At 46.7% G+C, this 18,945-nt stretch overlaps 1 protein-coding gene and 1 long non-coding RNA gene across 3 annotated transcripts in view; one reads left to right on the top strand and one right to left on the bottom strand.

The window, feature by feature from the left end:
* The window catches only part of WSCD2 (WSC domain containing 2), a 386,410-nt gene that overhangs the window by 297,193 nt on the left and 70,272 nt on the right, over positions 1–18,945 (bottom strand). The gene's annotated exons all lie outside the window — the stretch shown is intronic.
* Positions 1–18,945, top strand: part of LOC115073165 — a 423,208-nt gene that overhangs the window by 379,369 nt on the left and 24,894 nt on the right. The window lies entirely within an intron of this gene.

Here is an 18,945-nt window from a genome sequence, read left to right as displayed (position 1 = left end):
GAGATCAAGTTGAGATAATTCATTAGAGAGATGGTTGCTGAGAAGGTCTGTGGAACAGGGTTTCCTGAATTGAATAGTGGTTTTTGGGAATGAAGTGGGAGGATGTCCTGAGAGTTTGAGTGTCGTGTTAATAATTTGATGGTCCGTCCAAGGGACAGGAAAACAAGAGGGTGAATCCGGGGGCAAGATACACTGATTAATGAAAATAAGGTCCAACGTGTGGCCTGCTTTGTGGGTTGGGCTTTTTATTATTTGTGTGAAACCCATATAGCTGAGTGATGAGAGTAGGGTAACACAGTTTGTTGTTTGTGGTGAAGCGTCGACATGTATGTTAAAGTCTCCCAATAAAATGGCAGGTTTATCTGGGTTGAAATATTTGGCGGTAAGTTCAATGACCGGGGAAGGGTCAGAGTCTATAGTTCCAGGAGGAGCATAGAATAGTCCAATTTGTAGATGCTCGGATTTAAAAACTGCAAACTCTATGTTCGATGTGATGTTTGAATATTGTAAAGTTAAACCTAGCTCTTTCTTGGATGCTAGGAAAAGACCTCCTCCCTTTCTTTTGAGTCTAGGGATGGAGAAAAAATTGTAAAGTTGAGTAGGTAGTTGGTTTAATAGAGCTATATCTGTGGGTTTAAGCCATGTTTCTGTGATTGCACAGATATCAGGGTTTACTTCTGTAAGGTAATCATTTAAGATGTGTGTTTTTTTCGAAAGCGATTGTGCGTTGAAAAGTGTTAGAGATAGAAGAGAAAGGCCCAGGAATTGTGTGATTGGTGAAATCATTATTGGAATTAGCCTTTGTTGACGGTTGTAATGTTGTGGTAGAGGTTTAGTTTGATGATTGCGTAATTTCCTGATGATTGGAATGGAGTATGAACCATGGCAAAAATGGTGATGTAAGGGGATTGGGAAACCAGTTAGCATGTTGATTGTTGATGTTAACTCAGCTGTCTTGAATCTTGTTGCCTATGTAAACCTACAATTTTGAGGATGAAAAACTGAGTTCTTTTCAAGATATGAAAGGAGAAAGACGTGGCCAATGAAGCAGGTTCTGTTCTCAGAGGCTGCACAAAGGGGGGGGGGTCCGAGTGATGGATGCTGGAGGTTGAGGTTGAGAGAGGACCAAGTGAAGTAAGCTGGAGATTGAGTGTAGTCCGAGTGATGGATGGTAGAGATTGAGTGTAGTCCGAGTGAAGGGAGCTGGAGGTTGAGTGAAGTCCGAGAGATGGATGGTAGAGATTGAGTGTAGTCTGAGTGAAGGGAGCTGGAGGTTAAGTGAAGTCCGAGAGATGGATGGTAGAGATTGAGTGTAGTCCGAGTGAAGGGAGCTGGAGGTTGAGTGTAGTCCGAGTGAAGGGAGCTGGAGGTTGAGTGAAGTCCGAGAGATGGATGGTAGAGATTGAGTGTAGTCCGAGTGAAGGGAGCTGGAGGTTGAGTGTAGTCCGAGTGAAGGGAGCTGGAGGTTGAGTGTAGTCCGATTGCTGGATGCTGGAGGTTTGATTATGGGTTTCTGAAAGAGGATTGTGATTCAGAGAGGGTCTCTGGTCAAAAGGAGGGCGGGTACTTTCCCTTTGTAGTCGGGAGATTCTCAGCCGAAGGAGGGGGTGATGACTGAGGTTAAGGTCAGGAGATGAATATCCTTCTTACTGTTACTTTTTTTTTTTTTTTTTTTCTTCTATTATCTACTTTTTCTTGAGACTCAGAGGCTGCACGAAGGGGCGCACGACGCCGGCGCGCAGCGCCTGCAGGTATTAAAATTTAAACCTCCCTCTCCGCTGCTGATTGGATGTCCCCTGGGTGGTGGGCGGGTCCCAGAGCCGCGAGGATGGGCGGCGCGGCTGGCTGGAGGCGCGATCGGTGTCTGGGCTCGCCGGGGGAGGGGAGACAAGGAGGCCTTACCCCGACGGGTCTGGGCGCCGATCGCGCAGGCCTTCACTCCCTCGGAGCACAGCAGCAACGGCGGCAATAGTGTAAGCGGAGGACCGGGACAATCTGAAGCGGCGCCTGCAGGTAGTAAAATTTAAACCTCCCTCTCCGCTGCTGATTGGATGTCCCCTGAATTGGGGTTATGTCCCCAATTCAGCAGATGGAGTCAGCACAAGCTTTGAGGGGGCGTATCCATATATACTACTACCCCCTCTGCAGGAGTTCAGTATCGAGTATATCAAAGCCCGAGTAGAAACCCCCGAAGGATCAAGTTTGTGGAAACAGATAATGAAAACAATTGTAACCGCAACAAGTAACTGCAAACATCCTACCAACTTGTAGGGAGCTGTGAAAAACAGCGAAAAGAAACAACTGTGAAGACACAGAACACTGCGAGCAAGAAGCAGCGCAGAGCTGAGCAGGATCAAGAACCCAAACGCGGTGGGCGTCTGGACTGATCCATGGTACTACAGGAACGAAAATTAGCAGGTAAATAATAATTTTCTTTTCCCTGTACGTACCTGGATCAGTCCAGACAGTGGGATGTACCCAAGCTTCCCTAAATCGGGTGGGGTCCTGCGAGGCCTGCTCGGAGAACCTGCTCGCCAAAGTGACCAGAGACCGAAGAGGCGAGGTGCAGACGATAGTGCCTCGAGAACGTGTGTAACGATTTCCAGGTGGCTGCTCTACAAATTTCTTGAGAGGATACCGAGCGAGACTCCGCCCAGGACGCCGCCTGAGAACGTGTAGAATGCGCTACGATTCCGGGTGGGGGAGTCCGACCCGCCCCAATGTAAGAAGCAGCAATGCCGGCCTTCAGCCATCTGGCAATGGTAGTCTTCGAGGCCTGAGACCCCTTCTTAGGACCGGCCCAGAGTACAAAGAGATGGTCAGAGGTTCGGAACTCATTTGTAGCCTCTAGATAGAGGCGCAGAGTGCGCTTGACATTCAAGAGACGGAGAGACTTCGGCTCTGAGGAAGAGAAGGACAGCAACTCCACCGTCTGGTTCACATGGAATGCAGAAACCACCTTCGGAAGGAAGGAGGGAACGGTGCGAAGCGAAACTCCAGAGTCGGAGAAACGGAGATAGGGCTCTCTACACAACAGAGCCTGCATCTCCGAGATGCGTCGAGCGGAACAGATGGCCACAAGAAATACAGTCTTGAGAGTGAGATCCTTTATCGTTGCGCTGCGCAGCGGCTCGAACGGTGGTCCCGACAGGGAGCAAAGCACAAGGTTAAGACTCCAGGAGGGACAAGGGTCCCGTAACGGAGGACGCATATGCTTGACACCCTTGAGAAAACGAGCAATGTCAGGATGCTGTAGAAGAGAGCCCCCATCGCTCAACAGCGAACCAAGGGCGGCCACCTGAACCCGTAGTGAATTATAGGCGAGCCCTTTTTCCACCCCCGCCTGTAGAAACTGAAGGATCTGAGGTACAGAAGCCTTAGCGGGTCTCGTGGCCTGGCTGGTACACCACAGCTCGAACACCTTCCAGTCTCGAACATAGGCCGATGTCTTTCGTGCCCGCAATAGCGTGGATACTACCGCCTCCAGGTAGCCCCGACGCCGGAGGCGGCGCCTCTCAAAAGCCAGGCCGCAAGACAGAAGAATTCTGCCTGCTCGAAAAATACCGGGCCCTGATGTAGGAGCTGGGGGAGGTGCCCCAGCCTGATTGGCCCGTCGATCACCAGCTGTAGCAGGTCCGCAAACCAGGGTCGCCTGGGCCATTCTGGGGTGACGAAAACCACGGTCCCCTGATGGCTTTCTATTCTGCGGAGCATCCTGCCCACCAGGGGCCATGGTGGAAAAGAAAGATATGGCGGCCACGGGAGGACCAGGGCATCCACTCCCTCCGGCGACTGAAGAAGCGTGGAGCCTTGGCGTTGAGAGCGGACGCCATCAGATCCAAGTGGGGGGCCCCCCACCGATGGACGAGAAGTTGCATTGCTTTGTCGGAGAGAGACCACTCTCCGGGTCCAGCAGTTGACGACTGAGGAAGTCCGCCTGGACGTTGTCCACACCGGCGACGTGCGAGGCCGCTAGCCAGACGAGATGACGCTCCGCCCATTGCATCAGCAGCGCCGCCTCGAGCGCGACCTGCGGGCTGCGCGTGCCTCCTTGTCGGTTGATGTAGACCACGGTGGTAGCGTTGTCCGATAGGATTCTGACTTCTCGGTTCCGAAGAAGCGGGAGGAAATGTCGCAGAGCTAGCCGGACCGCTCTGGTTTCCAGACGGTTGATTGACCACTTCGCCTCCACCGTGGACCACGTCCCCTGCGTGGCGCTTCGATCGCAGACTGCACCCCAGCCTGCTAGACTGGCATAGGTGGTCACCACCACCCAATTTGGCAGATCGAGGGACATGCCACGGGCCAGGTTCGGCGGATCCAACCACCAGCCCAGACTGTCCCTGGCATTCTGTGGGAGCGGGAGAATCATCTGATAGTCCTGCAATACTGGTTTCCAACGGGAGAAGAGCGCCCACTGTAAGGTCCTGAGGTGTGCGAAAGCCCAAGGTACAAGGTCGATGGTGGACCCCATCACTCCCAGGAGTTGCAGGTAGTCCCAGGAGGTGGGCTCTGGTAACGCAGAGAACCGTCGTGTGTGATCCCGCAAGGATTGAGCTTTGTCCTGGCGCAGAAAAACTTTGCCCAGTAGGGTGTCGAAAGTTGCCCCCAAAAAAAAAAAAAAAACCCAAGCGTTGCGAGGGCATGAGGGAGCTCTTGGAGAAGTTCACTACCCATCCCAGGGAATGTAGAAACCGTACTTCTCGAGTCACCGCTGAGCGTCCATGATCGAATGACTTCGCCCGGAGGAGCCAATCGTCCAGATAAGGATGAACCAGGATGCCCTCCTTCCGGAGAGCTGCCGCCACAACTACCATGATCTTGGTGAAGGTGTGCAGCGCCGGCGCCAATCCAAACGCGAGAGCCGTGAACTGAAAATGCTGGTCCAGAATTTTGAAACGAAGGAAACTGTGGTGGTCCGGGCGGATGGGAATGTGCAGGTAGGCCTCCGTTAAGTCCAGGGAGGCGAGGAACTCCCCCCGATGCACCGCCGCAATCACTGACCGGAGCGTTTCCATGCGGAACCGAACGACTCGAAGGGATTTGTTGACTTCCTTGAGGACTAGGATAGGCCGGAAGGAACCGTCCTTCTTTGGTACGACGAAATAGATGGAATAGTGGCCCGAACCCACCTCTCCGAAGGGCACGGGCGCAGTAGCGCCTATCTCCCGGAGTCTGTCCAGAGTCAGCTGCACCGCTCCTCTCTTGAGGTCCGAGCCACAGGGGGAAAAGATGAACCTTCCCTGCGGGGGGCGGACAAATTCCAATGCGTAGCCGTGTTTTATGGTATCCAGGACCCACTGGTCCGAGGTGATCCGTGCCCACTCCGCTTAGAAATACGTTAGTCGGTCCCCAATCCTGGGGACAGGGGAGTGGGCGAGACTGGCATCATTGTGAAGACTTGGTATAGGGGTTCCCGGTTCCGGGAGTAGTGCGTGCGGGCCGATGCCCGCGGAAGGCGCGCAACCAGGGCTGAGACCTGGGGGCGGATGGCCGGGAGCCCGTCTGTCTGTAGCCCCTGTAGCGCCGTTGCGCTCTGGCTCTGGTCCGAGAAGAAGAAAACGCTCTGGATGGTCGAAACCTATCCTCCGGCAGCCGATGAACAGCGTTCTCCCCCAGGGACTTGATGATCTGGTCCAAATCCTCCCCGAAGAGGAACTTGCCCCTGAAGGGAAGAGAGCCCAGACTGGACTTAGAGGACGTATCAGACGCCCAATTGCGTAGCCACAGTAGTCGTCGTGCTGCCACTACCGAAACCATGGATCTTGTGAGGACCCGAAAAAGGTCGTAAGAGGCGTCCGCCCCATACGCCACTGCGGCTTCTAGCCGATCTGCCTGGGCAGCCTCATCGGACGGCAGGTTCTGAGACGTGAGGAGTTGTTGCACCCAAAGGAGACTAGCCCGCTGGGCAAGCGAACTGCACATCACCGCCCGCATACCCAGAGCGGAGACCTCGAAATTCTGGACCAGCATTTTCAGTTCACGGCTCTCGCGTTTGGATTGGCGCCGGCGCTGCACACCTTCACCAAGATCATGGTAGTTGTGGCGGCAGCTCTCCGGAAGGAGGGCATCCTGGTTCATCCTTATCTGGACGATTGGCTCCTCCGGGCGAAGTCATTCGATCATGGACGCTCAGCGGTGACTCGAGTAGTATGGTTTCTACATTCCCTGGGATGGGTAGTGAACTTCTCCAAGAGCTCCCTCATGCCCTCGCAACGCTTGGGTTTTTTTTGGGGGGCAACTTTCGACACCCTACTGGGCAAAGTTTTTCTGCGCCAGGACAAAGCTCAATCCTTGCGGGATCACACACGACGGTTCTCTGCGTTACCAGAGCCCACCTCCTGGGACTACCTGCAACTCCTGGGAGTGATGGGGTCCACCATCGACCTTGTACCTTGGGCTTTCGCGCACCTCAGGACCTTACAGTGGGCGCTCTTCTCCCGTTGGAAACCAGTATTGCAGGACTATCAGATGATTCTCCCGCTCCCACAGAATGCCAGGGACAGTCTGGGCTGGTGGTTGGATCCGCCGAACCTGGCCCGTGGCATGTCCCTCGATCTGCCAAATTGGGTGGTGGTGACCACCTATGCCAGTCTAGCAGGCTGGGGTGCAGTCTGCGATCGAAGCGCCACGCAGGGGACGTGGTCCACGGTGGAGGCGAAGTGGTCAATCAACCGTCTGGAAACCAGAGCGGTCCGGCTAGCTCTGCGACATTTCCTCCCGCTTCTTCGGAACCGAGAAGTCAGAATCCTATCGGACAACGCTACCACCGTGGTCTACATCAACCGACAAGGAGGCACGCGCAGCCCGCAGGTCGCGCTCGAGGCGGCGCTGCTGATGCAATGGGCGGAGCGTCATCTCGTCCGGCTAGCGGCCTCGCACGTCGCCGGTGTGGACAACGTCCAGGCGGACTTCCTCAGTCGTCAACTGCTGGACCCGGAGAGTGGTCTCTCTCCGACAAAGCAATGCAACTTCTCATCCATCGGTGGGGGGCCCCCCACTTGGATCTGATGGCGTCCGCTCTCAACGCCAAGGCTCCACGCTTCTTCAGTCGCCGGAGAGAGCACGGAGGGAGTGGATGCCCTGGTCCTCCCGTGGCCGCCATATCTTTCTTTTCCACCATGGCCCCTGGTGGGCAGGATGCTCCGCAGAATAGAAAGCCATCAGGGGACCGAGGTTTTCGTCACCCCAGAATGGCCCAGGCGACCCTGGTTTGCGGACCTGCTACAGCTGGTGATCGACGGGCCAATCAGGCTGGGGCACCTCCCCCAGCTCCTACATCAGGGCCCGGTATTTTTCGAGCAGGCAGAACTCTTCTGTCTTGCGGCCTGGCTTTTGAGAGGCGCCGCCTCCGGCGTCGGGGCTACCTGGAGGCGGTAGTATCCACGCTATTGCGGGCACGAAAGACATCGGCCTATGTTCGAGTCTGGAAGGTGTTCGAGCTGTGGTGTACCAGCCAGGCCACGAGACCCGCTAAGGCTTCTGTACCTCAGATCCTTCAGTTTCTACAGGCGGGGGTGGAAAAAGGGCTCGCCTATAATTCACTACGGGTTCAGGTGGCCGCCCTTGGTTCGCTGTTGAGCGATGGGGGCTCTCTTCTACAGTATCCTGACATTGCTCGTTTTCTCAAGGGTGTCAAGCATATGCGTCCTCCGTTACGGGACCCTTGTCCCTCCTGGAGTCTTAACCTGTGCTTCGCTCCCTGTCGGGACCACCGTTCGAGCCGCTGCGCAGCGCAACGATAAAGGATCTCACTCTCAAGACTGTATTTCTTGTGACCATCTGTTCCGCTCGACGCATCTCGGAGATGCAGGCTCTGTTGTGTAGAGAGCCCTATCTCTGTTTCTCCGACTCTGGAGTTTCGCTTCGCACTGTTCCCTCCTTCCTTCCGAAGGTGGTTTCTGCATTCCATGTGAACCAGACGGTGGAGTTGCTGTCCTTCTCTTCCTCAGAGCCGAAGTCTCTACGTCTCTTGAATGTCAAGCGCACTCTGCGCCTCTATCTGGAGGCTACAAATGAGTTCCGAACCTCTGACCATCTCTTTGTACTCTGGGCCGGTCCTAAGAAGGGGTCTCAGGCCTCGAAGGCTACCATTGCCAGATGGAAAAAGGCCGGCATTGCTGCTTCTTACATTGGGGCGGGTCGGACTCCCCCACCCGGAATCGTAGCGCATTCTACACGTTCTCAGGCGGCTTCCTGGGCGGAGGTTCGCTCGGTATCCTCGCAGGAAATTTGTAGGGCAGCCACCTGGAAATCGTTACACACGTTCTCGAGGCACTATCGTCTGCACCTCGCCTCTTCGGTCTCTGGACACTTTGGCGAGCAGGTTCTCCGAGCAGGCCTCGCAGGACCCCACCCGATTTAGGGAAGCTTGGGTACATCCCACTGTCTGGACTGATCCAGGTACGTACAGGGAAAAGAAAATTATTATTTACCTGCTAATTTTCGTTCCTGTAGTACCATGGATCAGTCCAGACGCCCACCGCGTTTGGGTTCTTGATCCTGCTCAGCTCTGCGCTGCTTCTTGCTCGCAGTGTTCTGTGTCTTCACAGTTGTTTCTTTTCGCTGTTTTTCACAGCTCCCTACAAGTTGGTAGGATGTTTGCAGTTACTTGTTGCGGTTACAATTGTTTTCATTATCTGTTTCCACAAACTTGATCCTTCGGGGGTTTCTACTCGGGCTTTGATATACTCGATACTGAACTCCTGCAGAGGGGGTAGTAGTATATATGGATACGCCCCCTCAAAGCTTGTGCTGACTCCATCTGCGGGTGGTTTTCAGGATATCCATAATGAATATGCATGAGATAGATTTGCATAAATTGGAGACCCAGGGCATGCAAATCTATCTCATGCATATTCATTGTGGCAAACTTGAAAATTCAACTGGATAGGTGTGCCTCCAGGATATGAATGGGAAACATTGCCCTAGCTCATGGTTCAGACCTTATACTTGATCTTAGTGTTAAAGAGGCCAAGAAGCTTTATTTTATTCTAATATTAATTTTCTACAACTTAAGAAAATCTGGGAAAGTTTGGGACTGTGAGAGTCAAAAGATATACAAAAACTTACAAACAGGAGTAAATCGCCATGCGGCAAAGATAAATCTCCTCACAAGTCTGTTTCTTGCAGTCCAAGAAATAAAGAGCCACACGCCAAATATTTCCAGTTATCCAGCGGCTTATGCGGCTCAGAAATTTCCACACGGCACAGAATATATTTATCAACCACTTTATTATAAGAACAACGCAATGCCAGGACATGCGATTCCTCTTAATTGACAAATTATAGAAAAATGAGATGTAGCCTAGCAATTTTCTCAACCCAGTTCCTTAGGGTCCTGCCTGGCCAGTCTGGTTTTCAGTCTACTTATATGCATGAGATAGAGATTTGCATACACTGTTTTCATTATATGAAACACTCTCATGCCTATTCAGGAGTATACTAAAATCCAGGCTGACCTGGCAGGTCTTCAGGACCAGTGCAACAAAAACCTATCTGAGCCTGAGGAAAAACGAATATAGTTTGAGAGTTGTTGACAGGTCTTTCTGAAATAGTTCTCAGCCCATTTCCAAATAGACAGATTGCGCATTAGTGTACCACTCATGGGAGGGCCCCGCGAGTGGCCTGACTCACTTCCTGACTTCACCTGGATGCCACCGACTCCCGATGCCGGTAGTGCTGCTTCTTGCTTCCTGTGCAGCCTTGAGCCACAGCCGCTTCCGCGGCAGGAGAGATGCCACTGGACACCATGCGGCAGAGAGATGCCGCCACCTTTGGTATTTGCGGCCTGGAACACCGGTGAACATTGCTGCTGCTCCTATCCTCCTTAGGCGCATGCACTCCTGTTCAAAATTTAAAGGGACTGCAGCAGGAAAATCCCCGAGGCCCCTCCTGATGATGTCATTTCTTCAGGCCTTTAAAAAGGCCACTGCCACTTTCCTGGTTGCTTCGTAACCGGATGTCCTGTGGTTACCGGTCCTTCAAGGTCTCCTGTTTCATGTAGTCTTCTGTTTATGGTCTACTGGTTCCTACATCCAAGTCTTCAGTCGAAATCTTTGTTCTTGCATCCAGTCTAAGTCTTCGTTCCTGCATCCAAGTCTTCAGAGTCTATTCCAAGTTCCTAATCTGAATTCCTGAGTCCAAAGCGAGTTCTGAGTTCCTGGTCTCTGGAGTTCTTGTTCCAGCCTCCTGCCTGTTCCAAGTCCTGAGCCCTTGCCTTGTGTCCGTCTTCAAGCCATATTCTTGTTTCAAGCCATATTCTTGTTTCAAACTATGTCCAAGTTTCCAGTGTTCCATCCAAGTCTCCAGCATCTTGTCCACATTTCCAAGTCCTCTGCCTCCATCTGTCCTCATGCTCAAACTGCTTCCAAGCAGCAGCCCGAAAGGCTTTCAAAGTGACCAGAGGGCTACCCCAGAGACCAGCATGGGTTGCTAGTTCTTAGTTCCTGGAGCATGTTGGACATCCAAGTGTTCTTATTTTGAATCCAAGAGTGTCCCTGTTTCTGCCAGCCCGTGCCCAGATGTGCTCGCCCACCAGCAGCATGGACCGCAGTCAGCCCTGGGGTTGTGTTGGTCGTGTCATGGCATGGGGGCTCATGCTCTTGAGTGCCCGAGGCGCTCCCAACAATTAGTTGTGAATTATCACAATGAAGATGCCAGGCCTCAAAAGGTCATGGATGTGAAGCCACTCTTCAAGCTCTAGAAATGCACTTGTCCTCCTAGAAAGAGGTTAAAGTACATTATAGACTGGTGAGAAAAGACTTGCACTGTTTCTTTTTGCTCAATATCTTAATGAATAAATGGAAGCTTAATTTCCATTCTTTTCTGTCAAGTGCATCTTAAATGCTCTGTTTAAAAAAAGAAACAAAAAATATGAAGTTATAGACTTAGGAGTATGGCAGAAATGCTATTAAAATGAACAGGAACGTTTTTGTGAATCAAAAAATATTTTGTAGAACTGAAATATGAATCAAGGGTTTTTTAGGCATGGTCTCTCCTAGCAAATAGGAAAATCCCTAGGCCTTTCTTAGGAGACAGATACACCACCTTGAGAACTGCATCCTTAATCTAACTGTTAGGATCTGTAAGTATGTGGACCCTTTGGCTGAGGCGAGAGGTGGTACCGCCCAGAGAAGGAGCCCCGCTGAGCCTCACCATCGGGAGGCGGAATCTCAGCTGCGGGATGAAATACAGCAGAGACTTAGATTTTGGGTAATAGACTTAGATTTTGGGTACTTGCCAGGTTCTTATGGCCTGGATTGGCCACTGTTGGAAACAGGATGCTGGGCTTGATGGACCCTTGGTCTGACCCAGTATGGCATTTTCTTATGTTCTTAAGGAGAGAGAGAGGGTGACCCCGGGAGGCAGGCCACAGAGAGACAGAGCAGATGCTGACGTCAGACTCAGCTAGGAAGACTGAAGTCCGGCAATAGTTGCGGCACTACCCGAGGAGCGGGGGTGCCGGGACAAAGTACAGTCACTGAAGTTACACTGAGTCAGTAGAGATGGTACACAAGAGGGTTCCTTGGTGGGAGGTCATGGTAGTGGTCTGCAGAGCGGGGTACACTAGCAAGGGTTCCTCTAGCAATATCATGGCATGGATCCATAGAGCAGGGTAGACCCAGAGATGGTTCCTCTATTGACTCATGGTAATGGTCCACAGAGCGAGGTGCACCGGAGAGGATTCCCTTGTAGATATCACAATAGGGTTTCTGCAGTGTGGTACCCACGGCAACTGAAGACAAGTAGAAGTTCCGAAGAAAGCCTTGGGAAGCGAGGCAGGCAGGAGTCCGAGTGAAAGGACCTCCGAGGAGCGGATAGCCAAGAGACAAGGAAGGGCCCCCGAGGAGCGGATACCCAATATCTCTCACCTCGGGAGCAGGAACCGGAACAACGCTAAAGATAGAGTAGGTAGATACAGCAAGTGAACCTGTTGCCAAGTCGCCAGCTGGGGACACCCCTGAGGTTCCCGCCATGACATGGTTAAAGCAGGTCGGAAAGCGCGTGCGCCTAGGGAACCCAGAGGGTAAGATGGCGGTCGGCAGCGTTCATGCTGCTCAAGTAGGCCCGGGAACAGAGGCCGGAAGGCCTGTGGTAGCTGGCTGAGGCCACGAGTTTGCCCAATGGAGCCAAAGCAGTAAAAAGAGAGGTGAGCAGCAGTGGTCACAGCCGTCTGCGGCTGCGGAGCGTAACACTAACTCTAGAATGGACATGGATATTGAAAAAGGAACATACAGCATTTACAGACGAAACATCCTATCAAATGTAAGGAAGATGGAGAAAATGCAGGGTGAAAATAGGTGTATGGCTGGAAATGTCCAGATGCTTGGCATTTAGCACTGCAGCCCAGGCCAGTGTGCTGCAGAAAGGAAGATGCATGAAGGAACCCATCCCTGCTACTTCCTCTTGCCCAATATTCCATTCCCATCATCCTCTCCTCTATCAGATCGGCGAAGAGCCCACCCCCACTGCTCCAGCCACATTACTGCTCAAGCACTCCATGCTTTGCACTTTCAAAAGCCATGGGCCAGCAGTTCCAGCGTTAGTCTGAGCCATCTTTAAGTGTGCATGAGAGGTGCAACCATACCAAACCTCGTAGCTGGGGAGATGGAGGGGACCTAGTGGCTGGCACACTGTACTTGGGGTTTAAAAGGAACCTGGAATGTGGGTCAGCAGCAAAAAAGGAGGCAGCTGGGTTGGATGCATATGTTCCACCTCATCCCTACATCAGCTTGCCTTCAAAAAGCGGGAAGCTATTGGGGTCATTCATGGACTAGGCTGCTAGGAGAGCACGGCAGCAGAGGGTTTTCAGTAAGCACAAAGACCCCACATTTAACTACCACAACAAGCACTGCTCTTCCCTAAAGGCAGTCCTGAAGCATCTCCTTAGATCAGTGCTGCTGGCATGCAATGTTTAATGTGAACTGCAGAGCCCCAGCAGCAGATCCAGGACTGGCAGAGCAATGCCAGGAGGAATCACTCTGATCGGGGGGAGGACACGGAAGCTACGAGAAGAGGCTACGTGAAGGAAGAGGCTGGAGAGAGGAGGGGGAAGGAAATGAAGAACAACAAAAATATGGCAGCATAAAAAGTAAGCCCCATCCTTGCCCTAAGAAAAAAGAGCAAATCAAAAAAATCAGAGTGCCATGGAAAAGGGTGCAAGAGAGAGGTGATCAGATCTAGAGATGTTACAACATTATTCAAAGTTGTTAAAACACGAGTGGATTGTGAGGAACTGCAAAAGGACCTTGTGAGACTGGTGGACCAGGTATCTAAAATTCAGAGAAAAAAAATCTTAACTACAGGTGCACAGTGCTGGGATTCCCCACCCAGGAAAAGAATCTTGGAGTAATCTGTTACCATTATTAAATCCTCAGCTCACTGCATGGCGGTGATAAAAATATATATATATATATATATAATTTAGGAATGATTTGGAAAGAAATGTAAAATAAGCATAGAGTATAATAATAAATCTGTAGCAATCCACGGTGCAACCACACCTCGAGCATTGCGTGCATTTCCGGTTGCCCCATCTCAAAAACATAAAACAGAACTAGAAATGGTAGAAAGCAGGGCTGTGAAAGTGATAAAGGGGTGGAACAGCTCCCTCACGAAGAAAGATTAAACAGGTTAGGGGTCTTCAGCTTAGAAAAGAAGCGACAGAGGGGATAGGATAGAGATTATCCTATCCCCTAAGGTAAAAGATAATAATAATCACAACTTTGGCTTTTATCCTTTTTCTAATTTACCTCATTCCTCTCCTAATCGGCAGGAGTATAACTGATCAGGTGATAGAGTGTATTTCACTCTATCCTTTATAAAGTACCTGATAAGGAAAGAGGATTTTCATATATGCCTCTTTACTATTAACACCAAGGTTACCCAAATCCTTCCCTCGGCCTGGGTATATATAAAAAAAGGGAGGGTAACCCGAGTAAAGGTGGTTTACATATGTGAAAATTTGGCGCTGTGAGCAGGATAGGGTCAAATTAAATTTAAATTTTTTACCCTTCAAGATATCATAGAATAAAAATAAATATTTTGGAGTCATCTGTGTATTCTGTTTCTTATATAGTACCAATACCTATACTTTATAAGTAACAATGGATGTAGAAGAAATGAGATTACAACTGGCTGCTCAAGAAGCAGAACTGAGAGTATTAAGATCTTTACAGGAGAGACCCTCAGAAGGTATGCGTACTACAGCCATGTATCTTCCCAGAGATAAAAAAAATTCCAGATTTTGCAGGTGTACCAGCATTGCCAGGAGATCTGACAGTAGAAGACTGGATAGAGAGAACAGAAGCAGTATTAAAAGTTCTAAGAATACCTGAAGAAGACCAACTAGAAGTGGTAAGAGACCATGTAATTGGGCAAGCAAGAGACTCTATCAGATTCATGCCTAAGATACAGCTAAGAACATTGCAAGACTTATTTAATAGATTGAAAACTATATATGGAGATAAGGTACCTGTGAGTGTACGCTTAGAAGAATTCTATATACGGAGACAACAACCAGGTGAAACTTTAAGAACATTTGGGTATGCTTTACAGCAAAAGCTAATGAGAGCAATAAATCGTGAAGAAGATTGCCTTGTAGATCCTGAAAGGATGCTTAAAGATAGATTTGTTGTGGGTATTAGGGATGATAACTTAAGAAGACAAATGCGACAGCGATTAATGGATCATCCTGAATTAAGTTTTCCAGAATTGTTACAAGCAGCTGTGTTTTGGGCTGAAGAAGATGAACATCAGATGAACAGACAACCATTAAGAATTTTGACGAAGGATAAGATAGAAGGTGCGGTAAGATCAATACCAACCACAGAAGTAACTCATTTAGAAAAAGTAACACAAATGTTAGAAACATTAAATAAACAACAAGAAAAAATTACACAGCGTTTAGATGAGATGGACAAACTGAAACAAAGTAGATCTATAAGTTCTTATAGAACAACAGATTATGATAGACATAATAATAAACAATTAGAATATTATACAGGCCACCTCTTAGAAATGAACAAGGAGAATTAATCTGTTACAAATGTCAAGAACCAGGACATATAGCTAGACAATGTAGAAGTGAAAAATTAGTCAGTAACAGACAAATTGATAACAGAAATATGATACAACAGAACCCAGCAATAAAGACACATGTAAGAAAACAAGAAACACCCACACAGAATTTAAGTTCTTCTGATGAATCACCTAGTACTTCAGTGTTACGATTTCAAGAGTCAGAAATTACAAATTTAGATAACAAGAAAAAGGCAGCTTTGGGCAAATGTCCTGTAATAGATATTATCCTTTCTGGAGTAAAAACCAGTTGTTATGTAGACACTGGATCTGAAGTTACTACTATCAGCGCTTCTTTTTTTCAACAACATTTTGAAAATAGTAAAATTGAAAAAACTAATTGGATAAACTAACAACAGTGAATGGAATAGAACTTCCAGTAATTGGCTGCATGGAAGCTAATATTCTTTGTTTAGGACAGGAGTTACCTAAGAAATGTGTATTTATAATTAATGATAAAAATGGACAAACAAAAACTGGTACGTCTATACCAGGCATCTTAGGGATGAATGTCTTACAAGACTTGGTAGAAATATTTAAAGGGTTATCAGAATTAACAGATAATTCAAATAGAAAGAATGGAATACATAAGATCTGGGCAAATATTACACAACATGTTCCAGGAAAAGTAGGGTATGTAAAGCTTTTAGGAAATCAAGGTTTATCATTACCACCACTGTCTGAAAAAGTTGTGCAAGGAAGATGTAATCAGCTGCAACAAAAATTAAACCTTCCAGTGATAGTAGCATCCACAGAAACTGCTTCATTACCTACTGAATTATTAATTGCAAATATATTAGTGAATCACGAGAAGGGAATTGTACCGATAAGAATGTTGAATGCTGGAACAAGGACTATCAGATTATCTCCAAGAGTAAGAATAGCAGAAGTAACTATCCCAGAAAAAATAAACACATTAGTACCATTAGAATTCCAAGATACTGAAAATTCTGTACAAGTGAGACAATGTAAAACTGAAATTGTTTCAAATGACAAGACTACTCAAGAAATAAATATTCCTATAAAGGTAGACTGGGAAAGCAGAAACATTAAAAAATTTGTTGCAAAAACATCAAAAAGTATTTTCAAATAGTGATACGGATATTGGTTATACAACCAAAATAGAACATTGTATAGAAACAGGATTATCCACACCGATTAAACAAAAATATAGGAGAGTGTCACCTCATATTTTTGAGGAATTTAAACAACATGTAAAAAGCCTTGTTGCTTTAGGTGTATTAAAAGAAAGCAAAAGTCCATGGGCATCTCCTGCAGTAGTAATAAAAAAAAAAGATGGAAGCATACGCTTTTGCTGTGATTATAGAAAACTGAACAGTGTCACAGTAAAAGATGCGTACCCCCTACCAAGGATTGATGAGGCACTGGATGCATTGAGCCAGGCCACAATATTTTCTTCATTAGATCTAACTTCTGGGTATTTTCAAGTAGCAATGAAGAAAGAAGACCAACAAAAGACTGCAGTAACGACACCCTTTGGATTATTCGAATGGACCCGAATGCCATTTGGCTTAACCAATGCCGCTGCTACATTTCAACGCTTGATGGAGCTTGTTTTAAGTGACTACGTATTTGAGATATTATTATTATATCTGGATGACATATTGATCTTCTCTAAGGATTTTGAAACACATATGAACAGACTAGATATAGTATTTACAAAATTAGAAGAGACTGGCCTGAAATTAAAGCCATCAAAATGTAAATTGTTATGTAAAGAAGTTAAATACTTAGGTCATATTGTTTCAGAACAAGGAGTGACGGTTGACTTAGATAAAACAAAAACGCTAGAAAATTGGCCAATTCCCAAATCAGTGAAAGAGACTAGACAATTTATGGGTTTTGCTAGTTATTATAGGAGATTTGTACCAGGATTCGCACAAATAGCTTCACCATTTCATAAAATAATGGGCAAACTTCGAAAGTCTAATAGAGATGTTCCTTTTATATGGACACAGGAATGCCAGATAGCATTTGACACACTCAGAGTAAAATTAACTTCTGCACCTATTTTAGCATATCCAAGATTTGATCAACCATTCATTTTAACAACTGACGCAAGTACAAAAGGACTGGGAGCTGTTTTGAGTCAAGAACAAGATGGTCAAGAAAGAGTGATAGCTTATGCCAGCCAAGGATTAAGAAAATCAGAAAAAAATGATAAGAATTATAGTGCATTTAAATTAGAACTATTAGCATTAAAATGGGCCGTAACTGAAAAATTCAGAGAGTATTTATATTATAAGAGCTTCACCATAAGAACTGACCATAATCCACTGCGTTATTTAAATACAGCCAATATACAAGCAATAGAACTACGTTGGTTGGCTCAATTAGCGGAATTTTCATTTGAAATATTATATAAACCAGGTGTTAATAATAGAGCGGCAGACGCATTATCAAGAATATCAGAAAATGAAGAAGCAGAGTTAGAAGATACAGGAAAAGATTTTTTATGTATTACTCCTAAACAAGTAAGAGAGTTATTATATGATAAAACAGTTCATAGAGGAGTAAAGATACAGCGAATAAGGAGTAAAATTGAAAATAATTATTCATGTTATGATCTGAAACAATTACAAGAGAATGATCAAACTTTACAAAAAATATTGTTGCTGAAAGATCAAGATAAACCTAATAAAAGTAAATGGACAATAGAAGAAAAGTTGCTTTGGAGGCAAAGACAGAGGTTAAAACAAAAAAAGGAATTGTGGTACAGAGTAATACAAAACCCTAGAGATGGAATATTACTATACCAATTTATGGTTCCAAAAGAAATTAGAGAAGAACTGTTAAGAGTAAAACATGACAAAGCAGGACATATGGAGACAGAAAACACAATAAAATTGTTAAGAGATTATTACTGGCCACAGATGAGAAAAGACGTGAAAAAATGGATAAAAAATTGTAAAAGATGTGCATTGTCAAAAGAGGGAATCCCAAAAGAAAGAGCTGAGTTGCACTATTTTGAAGCTAATTATCCATTAGAAATATTAGCAATGGATTATACAGTACTAGAAAAAAGTTCTAATGGAATAGAAAATGTTTTGATACTAACAGATGTATTTACACATTACACAGTAGCAGTACCTACTAGTAACCAGACAGCAATAACAACAGCAAAAGCATTAGTAAAGAACTGGATAGAAATATATGGATGTCCAAGTAGAATTCATTCAGATCAAGGTAGAAATTTTGAGTCAAAAGTAATAAAAGAATTATGTAAAATGTATAATATTACTAAAAGCAGAACAACGCCTTACCATCCTCAAGGAAATCCACATTGTGAGAGATTTAACTGTACGCTTCATGATATGCTAAAAACATTATCATCAGAAAAAAAAAGAAAGTGGGTTGAATATTTACCAGAATTAGTTTTCGCATATAACAGTCATATTCATGCATCAACAGGATATTCACCATTTTATTTAATGTTTGGAAGAGATTCAAGACTACCCCATGATCTACAGTCAAAAGTAGAAAACTTAGAAGATAATAGAAACTTGGATGACTGGGTACTGGAGCAACATAAAAAAATGAGGAAGGCTTGTCAGATAGCTGCGTCACATTCCAGAAATAAATTTGATATACGGAAGAGACATTTTGACAAGAGATCTAAAGTAACATTGTTAAGAATGGGAGACTTGGTTCTATTGAGAAACAGAAAACACAGAGGCCGGTATAAAATACAAGATACATGGGAAGAACAACCTTATGTTATAATAGATATATTAGAACCTGAAGGTAGTGCTTATAAATTAAGTACATAGAAATGATATTAAGTTGTGCCCATTCCCATTTACGCCAGATGAAGAAATGTTAACTGATGAAAATACAGATTTA

Source organism: Rhinatrema bivittatum, chromosome 11 (genome assembly GCF_901001135.1).
Source record: "Rhinatrema bivittatum chromosome 11, aRhiBiv1.1, whole genome shotgun sequence".
Taxonomy (NCBI): Eukaryota; Metazoa; Chordata; class Amphibia; order Gymnophiona; family Rhinatrematidae; genus Rhinatrema; species Rhinatrema bivittatum.
The sequence above is the reverse complement of the archived record's forward strand: the minus strand, read 5'-3'. Positions and strand labels throughout refer to the sequence as shown.